Raw genomic sequence first — 17,301 nt, forward strand, 5'->3', positions numbered from 1 at the left:
CTTCCTTCCTTCCTTCCTTCCTTTCTTTCTTTCTTTCTTTCTTTCTTTCTTTCTTTCTTTCTTTCTTTCTTTCTTTCTTTTCCGAGACAGGGTTTCTCTGTGTAGCCCTGGCTGTCCTGGAACTCATTCTGTAGTCCAGGCTGGCCTCGAACTCAGAAATCCGCCTGCCTCTGCCTCCCAAGTGCTGGTACTAAAGGCGTGCGCCACCACTGCCCAGCTAAACATTTTCTTACAGCAACCAACCCTTCTAAAAGGTCAGAGGAACTAGTGTGTACCAAGTGATCAATAATGAGAACACACCATATGTTAGGAGCCTTATTGCAGGTAAACTCCCAATAAATATTTTCATTTATTTTTCACAGTGGTCTCTGACATGTATATTATATTCTTTTCACACATGATATCATTGTGGCTCAGAGAGATAAGTGGTTTATAACATCAGAACTGATTAAGCTGGGTTGTAGATTCTGTGGTTAAAAGTTATTAGAACTCTTATTGTGATTCCTAATTCACAAATACAGAAATTAAGTATATAATTTTATTTAGACAGGAGTTCAAATGGGAACAAATTGAAATGGGGGAACAAATAGGCATAGCACACATGTGATAACCATATTTTTAAAAATTGCCCTGGAATCTTTTATGTCCTAATTGGAATTGTGGGCAGTCCTATAATTTGGCATTTAAAAATGATTGTTTAGCTGATTAGCAGATGTACCACCACCAACCTTTGGGCATGTTCTGTTCTAAAAAGTGATGAAAATCTGCTTCTCACTACCAAGGGCAAGGGATGTGAGCTCAGCTTTGATTGGAAACAGTTTGTGCTTCTGCTTTGCCCCCAAGCTTTGTCATTTTTTTTTTTTCTTCTTAAAGTCAGGTGCCAATAACCTACATTTTCAGTGCTGTAGAATCACACAATTAGAGCATGGGGTTCTTGCCTCAACAGCTTTAGTTCTCACTATAGAGTCCAGAAATGAAGCAACTTTGTGAAATTGGTGGCTAAAAGGTAGACCTTGACAAACAACTTGGCCTCTTTGTTTTGTGGCATGGGTTAATGATTCAATCTGTAGACTCCTAAGAGTACTAAGTTATGTTGTGTATAAAGGTAATGAAAATAACAACTGGGTTCAAGCTCTTGTTAACTCTATGTGGGTTTGAACAATTGCTTTGTACTTTCTAAGCCTTTGCCTTTTGTTTTCTAGGCCTTTTCCTTTATGTGTTTTCAGGTAGTGATTCTAGGATTCTGGGATTCCTGTTGTCTGTCCAGGAAGCACACACCCTGTAGCCCAGAGGCCTGTTAAAATTCTAGACTATACATTCAGTTGTTCCATAGTCATAAGTGCTCCACTTGCTATCTGTATTCTCAACATTTGCTGAAACCTCTTACCATTGGATGTCTTCATTATTGAGGTTTAAACTGTCACTTTAGCATGACTTTGAGAGGGAACATGGTTAAATAATGCTTTTAATGTGCCAACTTGAATTAGAAGCAAACTGCAGAAGAAGTTAACGGGAAGATGAAGTTGGATTCATATCCTGAGTTTCAAAAATGAGATGAGGATGAATGATATGATAGTAAATGTAGCTGGTTTTCTCCAAGAAGTGATCTGAGAGAGAAGAAAACAACCAAGGCAGAAGCCTAGTGCCTGTTTCCATTTAGCTTTGGAAGTGCGGTGCCACCACTTGTGTTGTAATTGGTTGTCACACAGGCTAACCTTTTTCTAGGTGGGTGAAGATGGCTTCCGTCTTTGAGACCTGGGTTATCTATAATATTTGTAAGGGAGTGAACCTTACTTAATAAGCAAGCTCGGATTCTGTTCTGTTTTCCAGTCTTGGTAGACATGGGGAGAATTCCTGTATGTCTTTAAGGGATGGCTTCTGGGGATGCAGGGAGCAGGGACTCATCCTTCAGAAGCCTCCTGGGGCTCATTTATGTGCCAAGGATCTTTCTAAGTTAATAACACAGTTATGCCTGTTTCTACAAACAAGAGGACACTAGTGAGAGTTGGAAGCACCAAGGATTTCTTTGCTGTTTTGTATTATCTGGTGAAATCTTCCTCACGAGTCTGAACATTTTAACTTTTTTTTAGCAGTGAAAATTAGCTGAAGGAACTGTACTTGTCTTTAGTCCTTGATACTTTTAAAAAACGGGTTTCATTCCTCTTCTGATCATCTTAAGGAAGAAGTGTGAGGAGATGGAAACAGACTGGCCTTGAAGTCAGTGTGGGCTTGCATTCCCATTTGGCATCGATTCACTATGTGACTTTAAAGTCATATTCTCTACTTTAAGCTAGAATGTCAGGGCTTTGAAAGACACTCTCACAGGTACTGGCTAAGTTTAGGAAGTGGGAAGAAACTGAGGAAGTGGACTTACCGATCTCCGTTTTAAACACAGTAGTTCTACTTTTGTTTAAATGTTGAGGTTACTGTGAGATCTGATTGGAAAGAGACTTTGAGGCTTTTTTAAAAAAAGTCTTGGAAATGGATGGCTGTAGTGATTAAAGTTTTCAGAAGAAAGAAAAAGGTTGCTTTTTGATGTCCCAGGGCAAGCAGTCGATTTCTTCAGGTAAAGCAACAGAACGGCACCTGGATGACTCTTAAGAAACCTAGATCTTAGCCGGGCGTGGTGCCGCACGCCTTTAATCCCAGCACTCGGGAGGCAGAGGCAGGCGGATTTCTGAGTTCGAGGCCAGCCTGGTCTACAAAGTGAGTTCCAGGACAGCCAGGGCTACACAGAGAAACCCTGTCTCGAAAAACCAAACAACCAAAAAACAAAACCCTAGATTTTCTTTTTCTTTTCTCTTTCACTTTCAAGACTTTGTATTTATTTTAAAAGGGTTGGTAGACATAGGCATTAGTTGCCAATGGATATATCTCCTGTCCCTAAAATGGTACAGTTTCTTCAGGGGTCAGAATCCATGTCTTGAGGGATAAACACCTTCCTTGGGCATGGAACAGGTCTTCTGGGTGGAGTAGGAGAAGGGAGGGCAAGAGAAGGGAGGAATGCAGTTGATGTTGTTAGGAAGTGGCACCCTCTTTTGAATTTTATTTATTTTTATTTTCTCAGTTTTGTTTGCTTCCCTCCTCTCCTCTCCTCCTAGTCTCTTCCCCTCATTCCTCACATTTACAAGGGACATCAACTAAATATGGTATCTCAAGTTGCAATAAGACTAGGCTCATCCCCTTATATTAAGGGTGGGTGAGGCAACCCAGTGGGAGAAAAAGGGTCCCAAAAGCAGGCAACAGAGTCAGAGACAGCCCATACATCCATTGTTTGGAGTCCACAAAAAGACCAAGCTACACATCCATAACATGTATGCAGAGGGCAGTCCCATACAGGTTCCCTAATTGTCAGTTCAGTCCGTGTGAACCCCTATGAGCCCTGGTTAGTTGATTCTGTGGGTTGTTGTTGTTGTTGTTGTTTTAATGTCCTTGACCCCTCTGGCAATTATGTGAGTGCTGGGAACTGAACCCAGGTTCTCTGCAACTACTGAGCCATCTCTCCAGCTACATCTCTTTATTTTTTATGGCTCCAGTATTTATTGTTATTTCCCTTACTATAGACTACAGCTGAATGAAACTAATGTTATACCCTCCCACCATTCTCTGTTTTCTTACTTTTCATGTAAACATTGTGTTTCTGAATAGAAACCTAAAAAATAATGGTTTGGTAGAAAGAGGGTTAGACTTAGAATCAGTAGAGCTAGGAGAAATTCCATGTCTTCTATTCATCTGTGTGACCTTGGGAAGGCTTATAACTTTCTCAGTTTGTTCATTGTGTATTCTGGGGATTGCTGTGAAGATTAAAGGTGATAATGAAGCACTACACTTACTCCCATACTAAGTCACTACTAGGTACAAAATATTTGCTATTTTCATTCATATGTCTTGTGAAGTTTGGATAGATGGTAGTTAAACATTTAAAAATAGTTTATGCCAGAGTAGCAAGAATTAATACTCAATAAAGTTTAGTCTTTTCAGATACATTTATTTTGTTTGACTTGGTGGTTTGTCTTTGGAATTGTTCAGGCTCTGAGTGAAGCAACAAATGGCACAAGGTCGTCTAGTAGAGACACCTGGCAACTCAGCTTATAAGACCTGTTTACCAGTGACACGGGTAGTTTATAATAGTATGGGTGTCTGGGGCTAGTAATTGTCCATACTGAGTTCTTCTATCTGACAGTCTTTTATCTATATAGCTATTTAGGTAGCCACTGACTAGTGGCTGCCTACTGTTTGATAGAGCAGTATTTTATTATATATTCCTGCTCTCTTTAGCTGCTTTCTTTGGTGTAGATCTAGGTACTTACCTGCAAATATACCTGGCTCTTTTCCTTTACAATTTAACTCTTCTCTATAATTTAAGAAAAGAGCCCTGAAAAAGAGAAGACAAGTATAATCATGTTGCTCCTGGGAGCCAATGGAATTGTGTTGGGGTAGAGACAATAGGAGAGAGGGATGAAAAGGACCAGAAAACTCTTTAGGTCTTTCCCTATCCCCAGCATGGTCTGTTAAAAATTAGTCCTTCAACTATTGTGGTCCAAGAGAATTGGAGAATTTGAAACTAGACTAATTTCTTCAAGTAGGCATTTAACACAGCCTTTACCTTACGTTTTGATTCAGTATGTAGGGTTCTTACCAAGTAGTTCCCCACATGTGCTGTCATTCTGCCACAGAAGAGAACTGTACTGCTCTGGTCATTTTCATGCCTGGGAGTTTTGTCTCTGAAAATTAAAATTCACCCCCCTATGGCTTCTCATCACTGGCCTCTCACATGCAGAAGCAGGCTTAGACAGATGAGATAATACCTGTGAGACAGAACATTGATTTTGACTTTTCCATTCTTCCTCCAGCTGAAAGTGTCATGCAAGGTACAGTTCAAGTAGTTCTAGAACCTCAGATCAGCCTTATCTTCTGCAAAGATTGTTTGACTTATTTTTGCAAGTTTTTTTCTCAATTTAGTAGTAGAGACACTTTCCTGATTATTAGTCTTGCTACTGTTTTGTAGATGAATAACTCAAGGCCATACAGAAATTCTCTTATAAACTGTGGTTGGAATTCTTGCTTCCAGTAGCAGTTCTTGCATTTCTTTCCATGGGTAGTTCTTTTTAGAGAAGCTGTTAGCAATCTCTGAAACTAACTTTAAGCACCATGTATTTGGCCTGTGTACCTTGAGACTTCTATTAGGAATGACAGATTCTATTAAAACACAACAGGAGTGGGGATATAGCTCAGAGCACTTATTTAGCATGTGTAAGGTCATGGGTTCAATTCCCAGCACTGCAAAACAACAGAACAAAACAAAATAAAACATCCAATGTACACTTCATCCTAAAAATGGCAAGCTGTTTCAACTTTATAAGAGAAGGTAAAGAATTTCACCTACAAGTATTTATGGATCACATATAGAGCTTATAGACTGCTTTAGATATAAACAAAATGTTGTATTCTAACTTCTGCAAAAACATGGGAACTTCCAACTTCTAGACAGGGGTCAGAAAGCTCAGTCCCTTTTGCTTCTTTCCTTTTTTTTTTCTTCCTTCAGACAGGGTTTCTCTGTGTAGCCCTAGCTGTCCTGGAACTCACTCTGTAGACCAGGCTGGCCTTGAACTCAGAAATCCACCTGCCTCTGCCTCCCAAGTACACAGATTAAAGGTGTGCGCCACCACCCCCAGTTTACTGTAGTCTCTCAGTGGAAGTGTGCCTCATTAGGGAAATTACCACATGCGTTGGCACTGTGTTGTACTAAAAGAGTTTTGACATTTGATCTCAGCAGCAGACCTGGGTTAGATCTTGGATTGGAGTACTAGACATACAGTTCTTGAAATGCTAGCTCTGCTGTAATTATTATTTTTTTCATGTCTTTTGTCTCTTTTAATCTGGGAGTTTCTCAAGGTTAGTGTTGTTTCAGACTATTAAGCTATAATTGTTAAATTGTGGATTTAAAGTACTAGGTTGGTTTTAAGAACCTACATAGAAAAAAACAAGGCGAACTTTAGTGCTGTAATTCTACTCTAGCATCAGGAGTTTCACAGCTGGAGCTTCTGCATCCTCCTGTGTGCATCTCCTACCCCCAATTGAGCACAGACTGTTTTGTGAAACTTTGTTGCAGTTTTACATTTAGATTTTTTGTATGCATGTGCATGCATAGGTGTGTGCCAGGACTCAATGTAAAATGTGTTCTTATTGTAGGTTGGTGTCAAAACAGTTTAGGAATTTCTTTTAGGAAAAAGATTGCCCAATTCCTCTTCCTCCCTTTATCTTTCTTTCTCTTTCTCCCTCCATCCTTCCCTCTCTTTTTCTCACTCTTGATTTTTTTTTTTCCAGAGTTTCAGTATGTAGTCAGCCTGTAGCCCAGGTTGGCCTTTCTTCTGCCAATCCTTTGGCTGCTGGAATTATAGGATTGAGCCACAATGCTTTGTTTTAGGATTTGTGACAGTGTCTGGAACAAATCTTCTGATGCACAGAGAGCTAAGACAAACCTTATGGAATTGCTTGCTATGTAATACAGACAGCAAGTAGAATAAATATTCAAAGAAGACAGTATTGCAAAAGTTAAGTATTAAGCTGATGAGATGGCTCAGCAGGTAAGGTTACTTGCTGCCAGGCTTGGTGACTTGAGTCGTCCTCTGACCTCCACATGCAGTCTGTATTTCCCTTACCCCACTGTATTGAGATTCTGCCATCCAAAGATTAAAATTTCCCAAGTCAAGTTTATCCTGAGAAACCTCAGGAGAAAGTGCTTTTCCAGCCTTCTCTCCAAGATGTTAGAGTCTCATTAAAAGTGCGAAGGTGTAGGGCCAGTAGTGGCCAGTCATGGTCTGTACCTTGATCACATGGCAGACATAAGTGAGTCACTGCATAAGTGAGGTTAAGATTTTTAGTAACATTTAAGTTTTAGGGATTTGGGAGATGAGCAGAAACAAGTATATAAGAATTTTATGTTAAATAGCCATACATGAGGAAATATAATGCAGCCCCAATATAAGCTTATGTAAGGCTAAATTATTGTTTAAAATTATGCATTAAAAAGTTTCCATTGGAAGCCAAGAGTGGTGGCATACATCTTTAATCTCAACACCTGGGAAGAAGAAACACGCAGATTTCTGAGTTTGATGCCAGGCTACATAGTGAGTTCCAGGGTATAAAGAGAGCTCCTGTCTCTAGAAATAAACAAGCAAGCAAGCAAGCAAACAAAGAAACAAAAAAGTTCTCAGAAAAACCAAAAGTTTTTATTATAAACAAAAAACATTCCACTAGGTATGCCTAGCATTAAGGAGGCTGAGACAGGAGGATTTCGATGAGTTTGAGGCCATCCTGGGCTACAGAGTGAGATATGCCTCAGAAAAACAAAACACCCCTTCCATAGTTGAGGAAAGTAGTTGAAAGCTGTATCAATGGAAGTTCTCCTCCAGATGTTATTTATGTGGCTTTGGCTTTTACAATTATGGAGGTTGCTACTTTCAAGCTAGAAACCCAGGAATCCAGACGTTCATCAGTCTGCATCTGAAGGCTGATGGACGAGGGCAGCAGTTGATGTAAATTCTTTTCTGAGGGCTAGCAGGCAGGAATTGAAAGAAGAGAATTTCATCTTTTGTCTCATGCAGGTTCTAAAAGGCCTGGCCAATGCCCATTTGCAGGGCAGAGAATGCTCTGCTGAGTCCATGGATTCAGATGCTGATGTAATCCTGAAATACCCACAAATGCACCAACAATATAATGTTTAATCTGGGTAACCTGTGGCACATACAATTAATTATCATAGCAGTTTACCTTTCTGGTGCCTAAAAAGTATAGGAATAAATTTCACCCGTAACTTATTGTATGGGTGACCTCAGGCAAGTTAGCTACCTCCCTAACCTCACTTTCTTCATCTCTGAAATTAAGGTAAATAATAATCTCAGAAGCTGCTTGTGAAAATTGAGTGAAGTAAGTTTATGACAGTGGTAGGCACATAACACTTGCTTAATAATTTCATCATCCTAGCCATTCCCCCCCACTCTCCACCCACGTAGTAAAGAGTTTGCCCGTGAAATACTGGTAAGAACTAGATGTGAGAAATGCTTGAAAAATACCTGTATGTGTTGGTTGGTTGGTTACTCTCTAAAGCCTATTCTCTCTCACTAAGATACCACTGTCTTTCTTTCTCTTCAAAGCTACTTCCTGGGGAGAAAGTCCAAAGTAAGCTGTTACAACTTGCCTTGGCCCCTCCCTGAGCCCGGTTCATTCCTGTAAGCTGGGAAAAGGAAATGAGTTCACATTGTCCAACCCAGGCTAAACTTCTCAGGGAAACATCTGCCTAACCTTGGGAAGGAGTAGCAGCAGGTGTAGCTCTGCAGGAAAGGGACCCCTGGGCAGGTAAGGAGGAAGGCCTTTCTGGTTTACAGCACAGACTTGAGCTCTGGGGCAATTCGGGATGTGAGGAAAGAGATCACTAGTGTCTGTTCTCTGATGAAGGAACTAGATCTTGATTTTAAACCTGTGGAATGGTGGAGAGAGGAAGAGGAGAAGAGAGAATACTTGTAAGGTACCTGAGACATAGCTTTGTGTTAGCTCCTGGGAAAACAATAGCCTGGGCACAGGAGAAAGAATACCTATTCTCCCACTGATCTTTGTTCTTTTGTAAATTTCTTGCCCATTCTTAGTTTTGGTAAAGGGAGCTCTCAAATGTTTATCCCCATTTAATAAGGTATAGAAAATAGATGGATGTATTAAACCAGTTCAGAGGTAGTCAGAAGGTAGAATTTCTGTGCGACTTTTTTATATATAAACCTTGAACTCATGATTTTCTTGCCTTCTGAGTGCTGGGTTTTACAGTTGTATTTAATCTATATTCATTTCTCAACCTCAGGATTTGTTATTTCAGGTAGTAGAATTCTCTGCTGGGTGGATGTAGGACACAGTTCTGTTAATAATAGGATGTCTGTTTTTATTTTTTTTGTGTGCATGCGTGTGTGTGCACATGTGTGGTATATTTGTGTGTGTGTGCATAGGTGTGCTTACTGTGCGTTTGTATGTGAAGACCAGCAGTTAACTGTGGGTTTCTTCCTCTACTGTTCTCTACCCTTTTTAAAAAATGAAACAAAACAAGATTAAAAAATATTTTACCTTACGATTTTTATCTGCTTGCTTGTATGTTTACTAAGTGTATGTCTGTTGGAGCCTTTGGGACTGGGGTTATGGATGGTTGTGAATCCACCATGTGGGTGCTGGGAATTGAACCTGGATCCTTTGCAAGAGCAACAAGTACTTGTAGTAGCTGAGCCATCTTATTTTTTGAGACAGGGTCTTTCACTGAACCTAGAGCTAGCCTTAAAGTAAGCTACAGGAATTTCTTTGTTTCTGCCTGCCCAGTTCTGGCATTACAGGTTTGTGCTGCTATGTGTGGTCTTTACCTGGGTGCTGGGAATCTGAACTCAGGTTCTCATACTTGTGCCAAAAGCTCTTTTTGAAATAAGCCATCTTCCCAGCTCCATTATTAGATCTTCAGTAGTGCCCTTGTCATCTATCTAGTAGAAGCCAATACACCACAAAGTCATGACAATCGGCAATGTTTAGATACTGTGGCCACTGTCAGCTGTCAGATACTGTGGGCTAAAATCAGCTATAACTGAGACTCAGTACTCTATGTTTATAAATTTCTAGGATAACTAGAAGATAAAACTAATATTAATTTGATCTCCTAAAGTATTTACTGTGTGCCAGGCACTGTACTAAGCCTTAATTATAATTGCCTGTTTAATCCACCTAATAATTCTAAGGTAAGTACTGTTATTGCATTTTATAGGTCAGAAAATGGAGGGGAAAAAAGGTTATATGAATTGATAGGTGTTAATGTTGTTACAATTATGTGTTGTTAAGGATTGCCCTAAGTGCCTACCTGTCTGTTATTTGACTTAATCTTTACACTCAGTCTGTGAAGTTGTTCTGATATTGTCATGGGTTATAGGTTTTATTGTATACCTGTTGCTAATCATTGATAGCACACTGGGTAAAGGCTTAATGTCTTTCTAAGGCTTTAATCTTGTTTATCTAATAAAACATTTTCAGAGTACTTTTCTCTATTTTTTTCCTCCTAACAATACTAGTATTATCTCCAGTTGTGGTTTAAGAAACTGAGAAAGAAGCTAGGTGGTGGTATGCATACTTTTTTTTTTGTTGTTATTCAATTATTTATCTATGTCTATATCAGGTGTGAGGCCACAAAGGCCAGAAGGGGTGTGTCATGTCAGATACCCTGGAGCTGAAATTACAGGCTGTTTGTGAGGCATCCAATGTAGATGCTGAGAACTGAACTCAGGTCCTCTACAAGAACAGCAAGAGCCCATGCAGTTCCACAGCAATGCAGTTTTTTTTTTTTTTTAAAGATTTATTTATTGATTATATGTAAGTACACTGTAGCTGTCTTCAGACACTCCAGAAGAGGGAGTCAGATCTCGTTACGGATGGTTGTGAGCCACCATGTGGTTGCTGGGATTTGAACTCCGGACCTTTGGAAGAGCAATCGGAAGAGCAATACCGGGTCCACTGAGCCATCTCACCAGCCCGGTATGCATACTTTTAATCTCAGCATTTGGGATTAAAGTGCTGATCTCTGAGTTCAAGGCCAGCTAGTTTTGGAGTGTTTTTTCTTTTTCTTTTTAATATCCAGCTTTAGTATTCTGTCTTGTAAACTCTGTGAGCATAGAGACAATTTTGTTATACGTAGACTTTTGCACGCAGTAGTTGCCTTATTTGTGAAAATACTGAATTGCCAGTAAGCACATAGGAAGGAAAGTGATCGACTCAGGTTGATTTAGTTAAGAGTATAGAGCAATTTAGTAATAGTTTGAGACAAGTTCTGATTTTTTCCTGTCCTTGGGCCCTGAATTCTTTATAACCCACGTGCTGCTTGCTTGTACGTGTGTGCTTATCATGACTGGAGCTAAATGATTTGATGCTGTTGACTTAGTTTTCCTTTAACAAAAGTGATAAACAGTGGTTCTTTTCTCTTTTCCATTTTTGTTTGCTCATAAATAATGTCCTTCTAGTATAGTCTCTGACCACAGAATGAATGTCTCTAAAGGACCAGGGAGGCTGTGTTGTCCCTCCCAATCCAGAACTAGAAGTCATGTTACAGCTACTATTCTTTTGTTTGTTTTGTTTTATTGTTTTTGGTTTTTTGAGACAGGGTTTCTCCATATAGCCCTGCTGGCTGTCCTGGAACTCACTTTGTAGACCAGGCTGGCCTCGAACTCAGAAATCCGCCTGCCTCTGCCTCCCAAGTGCTGGTACTAAAGGCGTGTGCCACCATCGCCCGGCTACAGCAACTGTTCTTGACAACTTCTTCCTATTTTAGTGGTGACAAAGTGGTCAAAGCATACCAGCTAAAACAGAAAGTTAGTTTATAAGGAAGAAGCTTTTTAAAAAAAGACTCACTGTTACCCTTGATTGGCTTGGAACTTGCTGTGTGTCTGGAACTTGACCAGACTGGCCTCTAACTCACAAAGATCTGTCTGTTTCTATGTTCCAAATGCTGTAAAGACACTCACTGTCATATCTGGGTAACCTTTTTGAGGGCAAGGGGGATGTGGTCAGGGCTAAATGCTTGAGTACATATACCTTAAGTCTTTCTTATCCTTCATAGTAATTTGAATACCATTCAGTCTGTCTGCAGAGCCACTTAGGTCAAGAAGGACTGCAGACTTTCTCAGTGACTTAGTTTTTGTTCTTCTGGTTTGTGTCAAACTTGTATGGAGAAAGGAAGCAATCTAGGCTGGTTTCTTGCAGGATGGTGGAGGTGTCTGGGAAGGAAGAGAGAAAGAACTAATTTTTTAGGGCTTACTGGTGTGCCCACATGTTCTATCCATAGCAGCATGTCGAACTTCTCTTATGTATGCATCCATTCCTCCAGGTCCTTGTCCTAAGTTTTAACTTTTTGAATTCCTATCCTTATTTGTTGGTGTTTTGCTATCATAGCAATGACTAGTAAAGAATGGATGGTTTGAATTGTATTTCCAATCAAGGTTTTGTTTCTTGAGACAGGGTCTCACTCCTGCCAGACCTGAAACTTACTATATAACCAAGACTGGCACAAATTTACAGAGATCCAACTGCCTTTGCCTCCCGAGTCCTGGACTAAAGGCATGCACCACCACACCTCCCAGTCAAGTTGTTTTTTTTTTTTTGTAAAGCAAGTTCAAAATTGAGATTAGGAAATTTCTGTCTCCTCAGGAATGGAGTCAAGGTGTTTATCTTTATCTATATGGCTCTTATTATGATTCATCCTAAGGGACAAGAAAATGTTACTTACTCAAATTGGCTGCCTAGTAGTAATTGAAACTAAAGAGGAATAAAAGCTTATTTTCAGTAATTGGAAAGTAGCATAGAAATCTAGTATGATGGAGTGGATTCTGTTTCAAGTTGTGGTATTATTTAGGTTTATAGTCTTTGTCAAATGTTAAGCTTTATGTATCTCATTTGTTCTCATTTGTAAAATGAATGTAATTAAGCTAACTTGAAAGTGTGTGTGTAAGCCGGGTGTGGTGGCGCACGCCTTTAATCCCAGCACTTGGGAGACAGAAGCAGGTGGATTTATGAGTTCGAGGCCAGCCTGGTCTACAAAGTGAGTTCCAGGAGAGCCAGGGCTGCACAGAGAAACCCTGTCTTAAAAAACCAAAAAAAAAAAAAAAAAAAAGAAAGAAAGAGTGTGTGTGTGTGTGTGTGTGGCGTGTATGTACAAATAAACATGTGCTTGAGTGAGTGGCAGTCAGAGGTAGCTTTTGAGTCTTCCTTAATTGCTATCTGAAAAGAGGATTTCTTACTGAAGGTAGAATTAATCAATTTGGCTAGATTGTTGGGCCAACAAGCTCTAGGGATCTACCTGTGTCTGTCCCTTGCCACCTTCTGGTGCTGTGATTTCAGATACATCTATACATCTATACATACATATATGGGACTGCATGTGCCTTGTACATGAGTGCTAGGATCTGAACTTGGGTAGCATGTACTTTTTAAAGTCATCTTCCCAGCCCCTAAAATTGATTTCTTAATTTTAATTAAAAAATATGTTCATTTATTCCCCTCTCTCTCTCTCTCTGTATACAGGGGAGAGTAGAGAGTATGTTCCGTGGTATGAATGTAGGTTACTGTGAGGCACAGGCCTAGACTTTACTAGTCTAATATGCCTATATCACACTTAGAACTTGAAAACCTAATTAAGAAAGTAATGGGTACTAAGTTTCAGTGAAGATGAAACTGTGCTATCAATTCTAGAATCTAGTGAGCTGAAGTAGTGCCGTAGTTACTTCATTGGACAAGTTTGTCAGTGTAGCTTTGTGCTTTGCCCTGAAATTTTAGTCTTAAGCCCTTTCTCCCTTCATTTCCATAATTTGTGAGCCACCCAGTATACTTCAGCAAGTTCATTTTCTACTTAGTCATCTAGGCCTAGTACATAACCAAAGAATCTTTGGCTGCTGCCTCTGGGACACATCTGACATGTTGCCTGGTTCTGTCATAAAAGTTTTATAGGATCACAGCTACATTGTTCATTTATATATTGTCTGTGGCTACCCTTATGCAAAGAAAGTAGAGTTGAATAGTTGAGACAGATAAATAACCCTCAAAGCCTTAAATAATTTGCCTTTTGCAAAAAAAATTCCCAGCTCCCACCTTAATGGATAATATTTGTTTCTTAACAGAATATTGTTTGCTTTATCCAACAGAGAGTGTTTGGATAGTGTGGAAGTTTTGGCTTGACTTCCAGTTTTGTCAGAACAAAATTTGGCCCTGTATTATAATGGCTGCTTTTAGCAAGGGAAGTCGGTAGTATGCCACAGTTTGTTTGTTTGTTTTAATTTTTTATTACTAGAGTAATATGTTGTATATACTTTTATATGCATAAATATCCTGGATGTCATTTTTTTTTTAAAGATTTATTTATTGATTATATGAAAGTACACTGTAGCTGTCTTCAGACACTCCAGAAGAGGGAGTCAGATCTTGTTANGGATGGTTGTGAGCCACCATGTGGTTGCTGGGATTTGAACTCCAGACCTTCGGAAGAGCAGTCGGGTGCTCTTACCCACTGAGCCATCTCACCAGCCCCCTGGATGTCATTTTAAAAATAGGTTAATGTTTATTTTTTCTGAATGTTTTGTTTAAATGGCTTATTGGGAGTATAAAAATTATAAAGAATATTTATTATATATTCGTAGCTTCTGTAATCTAATGGTATTAAGCAGAATTCACTTAATCTAGGGACCAGTAACTACAAACAATAATAATGACAACAATAATTGAGAAACCAGTGGTTAATAAGGAATTTGTGTTTTTGACTACTAAGAATAATTTTTTTCTCATGAGTTTTCTGTGTTTTGCTGCTTTAGATCAGAAGTATTTTCAGCTTTGTGTAGTAGAAAACCTAACAGTAATTTGAAAAGTAAAAATAAATTTCTTTACTTAAAGAAGAAGGTGGTTGATGGCTGGCATGGGCTCAAATATACCAGCAGGTTGCTTTCTTTTTCTCTAGCGGGTACCTTCCGAGTATTGGCTTTCAGGCATTGTGCTAAATGTCTGGGTATTTGAACTCCACAAAGCATGTTTGAGGAAGGAAGAACCAGGGAAAGGCAGAATGGGGCAAAGGAGGAACTAGCACCACTTCTGTGTCCTGTTTTAAAATTAAAAGTAACCATTTCCCTTGAATTAATAAAAAGTGTCCTGGCTAGAACTGTGTCATATCAGCACCTTAAACCTGAAGGGAGTTTGGGGAAAGAGTATAGATGTTTTTCAACTTAAAACGATGGGGGTATGCCCCCATAGAGTTATCATATTATATTCATTCATTTAAAATCTTTTTGAGGGTGTGTGTGTATGTATGTGTGTGAGAGAGAGAGAGTGTGGGTTGCATGTATACTGCTGATGTTGTGGAGGTCAGAGGACAACCTCAGTTGTCAGTTTCCACCTTGTACCTTTGGTCTCTCTTGTTCACTGTTGCACAGGACAGGTTAGCTGAACAGTGGGCTTCTGGAAATTCCTTTGTCTCTACCTCCCATTTCACTGTAGAGGCATGCTGGGATTGCAGATGTGTATGTTACTGTATTCATTTTTTTGTATCCATCTTTTCTCATGTGGGTGCTGGGGGGTTGAACTCAGGTTCTCAGGATCACACAGCAAAAGCCATCTGCTGAACTCCCCCTTTCCCTCCTCCCCCTCTTTATCTTTTCCTTGTTTGTTTATTTTTCTGAGGCAGGGCATCATGTAGCCCAGAAGTTCTCAAACACATGTAGCCAAGGATGACGCTGACCTCCATTCCACCTGCCTCAGTCTCCTGAGTGCTGGGCTTATTTACAGGCATGTTCCACCATAAAGCCATTTTAAATAGTAAGCATTGTAAATTAAAAGTACATTTAATGCAACCAACTTACTGAACATAATAGCTTAGCATCATAGTGCACTCTGTAGTATCAATTATTTATTATTGTGATTGCATGTTGTCTTGGGACAGCACAAGATATCATACTACATATAATAACCCGTGAAAGGTCAAAATTAAAATGTGAAGGGCAAATTCTACTGATTATGAATCACTGTTATGCTAGCTGTGGTGGAGAATGCTTTAATCCCAACACCTGAGAAGTTGGAGGATTGAGAGTTTAAAATAGGTTTGGGCTAACTTTCAGTAACCTGTGTAGTAGTTTAAATGAAAATGGCCTCAGTAGACTCCCAGGGAGTGGCTCTATCAGGGAGCATGGTGGTGTTGGAATAGGTTTTGCCTTTTTGGAGGAAGTGTGTCACTAGGGACAGGCTTACAGATCCTCTTGCCTCCACCTCTTCAGGATATCCTATGAGGATGCTCTACCATAAGGCTTGGTGCTTCTTGTCTGCTATGTAATGTGACTAGTCTCTGAGATGTGATCAGCTGTAAGCTCTGGCAACCAGGGCTGGAGCCCTAGCTTCCATGCCTCCTGCATCTTGAAAAATCCTTCCTGCTTTAAGTTGCTTCTTGTCAGGTATTTGGTGGCAGCAATGAGAGCAGTAACTAACACACTAACTGAGAGAGTAGGAATGCCATTTATTGTGGAGGGAGATAACTGAAAGAGGAAGAGACTTTGGACCTGATGACAGTTTTGTCTCCAGTCTTAACAATTATTAGCTGACCGAGTAAGAGCCAGGTCTAGTGATCTTTGTATACACAGCACTGTATCTGGTGTGTAGAACATATTCTTGAATGGTGACTAGATGTGAGATTATTAATTATTTCCATGAATCATCGGACTATTTCCTAAACAGTGTCATGCTCTTCTTTTTGGGCTTTATATGTAATGTCAATACCTTTGTCTATGAAAATTCTACCTTTTCATTAATGTTGGGAGGTCAGCTTTCCTCTACCCTCACATACCTGAGATAATTTCTTTTTTTTTTTTTTTGGTTTTTTGAGACAGGGTTTCTCTATATAGCCCTGGCTGTCCGGGAACTCACTTTGTAGACCAGGCTGGCCTTGAACTCAGAAATCCTCCTGCCTCTGCCTCCTGAGTGCTGGGATTAAAGGCGTGCGCCACCATGCCCGGCCTGAGATAATTTCTAAAGAGAAAAGTTTATCTTGGCTTATAGTTTTGAGGTTTTGTTCCTTTTGGGCCTGTGGTGAGGCAGCACATTATGTCAGGGAGTGCATTGTGGATCATAGACATTCCCCTCATGACTAGGAAGCATGATTGAGGAAGAAGAATGGGCTGGATCCCATCATCTCCTTCAAGAGCACATCTCTCATGCTATCAAAATCTCCTACAATGCCCTAACTGTTAAAGGTCCTACCATTTTCCAATGGCACCAAGCTGGGGACCAGGCGTAACACATGGGCCTTTGGGTAAATTCTAGATCCAAACTGTGATAAGCCCTCTACCTCCCTTTCCCTTTTACCGCCTGTCTGCCTGCCTGCCTGCCTGTCTATTTTTGTAGTGTAAATGTGTCATGGCATGAATGTGGGAGTCAGGACAGTTTTGTGGAGTCAGTTCTCTTTTCCCACCTTTTTGTGGATTCTGGGAATTGAACTTAGGTTGTCAGGCTTTTCTGCAGCCAATGTTTTTAACCCATCTAACCATTTCACTGGTCCTAGAATATTGCTCCTTAGTTGGTGGATCTCCACTCTCCACCCCCAACCCCCAGCCTGGGATTGAACCTAGGACCTTGTGCATTTTAGTCAGGTGTTCCACTGCTGAGCTAAACTCCCCAGCTGCTTCCCCTTCTTCCTTCCTTCCTTCCTTCCTTCCTTCCTTCCTTCCTTCCTTCCTTCCTTCCTTCCTCCCTCCCTCCCTCCCTCCCTCC

The 17,301-nt window shown here is 40.1% G+C and overlaps 1 protein-coding gene across 2 annotated transcripts in view; it reads left to right on the plus strand.

Moving 5' to 3' along the window:
• Window positions 1-17,301, plus strand: part of Pak1 (p21 (RAC1) activated kinase 1) — a 125,637-nt gene that overhangs the window by 35,905 nt on the left and 72,431 nt on the right. The window contains exon 1 of one of the 2 annotated variants that reach the window (XM_029479658.1): window positions 8,269-8,358. The exons of the other annotated variant lie outside the window; for it this stretch is intronic. The gene's annotated coding sequence lies outside the window, so the exon portion shown is untranslated. Of the gene's footprint in view, window positions 1-8,268; window positions 8,359-17,301 lie in introns of those variants that run through there. 2 annotated transcript variants of the gene reach the window in all.

Source organism: Mus caroli, chromosome 7 (genome assembly GCF_900094665.2).
Source record: "Mus caroli chromosome 7, CAROLI_EIJ_v1.1, whole genome shotgun sequence".
NCBI lineage: Eukaryota > Metazoa > Chordata > Mammalia > Rodentia > Muridae > Mus > Mus caroli.